Below are 955 nucleotides of genomic sequence, written 5' to 3'. Positions count from 1 at the left end.
CCACAGTCTCATGGGGCCGGACACTCAGGGTCAGGGGAAAATCCAATATATATCTGGTGATATCTCGGGTGCTATTAGAGATACCGCAATAAATCAAAGTGCATTGTCTGTAGGAGGCCCTGGCGCATGAATCTGTGCAGCGGGAACGACCTCGGAACACCAGGGGCCGAGAAAACCACCGTCTTATGGGGCAGGACACTCAGGGTCAGTGAAAAATCCAATATATATCTGGTGATATCTCGGGTGCTATTACAGATAGCGCAATAAATCAAAGTGCATTGTCTGTAGGAGACGCTGGCGCATGAACCTGTGCAGCGGGAACGTTCTCGGACCACCAGGGGCCGAGAAAACGACCGTCTCATGGGGCCGGACGCTCAGGGTCAGTGAAAAATCCAATATATATCTGGTGATATCTCGGGTGCTATTAGAGATAGCGCAATAAACCAAAGTGCATTACCTGCAGGAGGCCCTGGCGCATGAATCTGTGCAACGGGAACGACCTCGGACCACCAGGGGCCGAGAAAACCACAGTCTCATGGGGCCGGATACTCAGGGTCAGGGGAAAATCCAATATAGATCTGGTGATATCTCGGGTGCTATTACAGATAGCGCAATAAATCATAGTGCATTGTCTGTAGGAGGCCCTGGCGCATGAATCTGGCCAGCGGGAACGACCTCGGACCACCAGCGGCCGAGAAAACCACCGTCTCATGGGGCCGGACACTCAGGGTCGGGGAAAAATCCAATATATATCTGGTGATATCTCGGGTGCTATTAGAGATAGAGCTATAAACCAAAGTGAATTGTCTGCAGGAGGCCCTGGCGCATGAATCTGTGCAGCGGGAACGATCTCGGACCATCAGGGGCCGAGACATCCACCGTCTCATGGGGCCGGACACTCAGGGTCAGGGAAAAATCCAATATATATGTGGTGATATCTCGGGTGCTATTACAG

The sequence above is a fragment of the Nomia melanderi genome, unplaced genomic scaffold (assembly GCF_051020985.1).
Source record: "Nomia melanderi isolate GNS246 unplaced genomic scaffold, iyNomMela1 scaffold0014, whole genome shotgun sequence".
Classification (NCBI taxonomy): Eukaryota; Metazoa; Arthropoda; class Insecta; order Hymenoptera; family Halictidae; genus Nomia; species Nomia melanderi.
The sequence above is the reverse complement of the archived record's forward strand: the minus strand, read 5'-3'. Positions refer to the sequence as shown.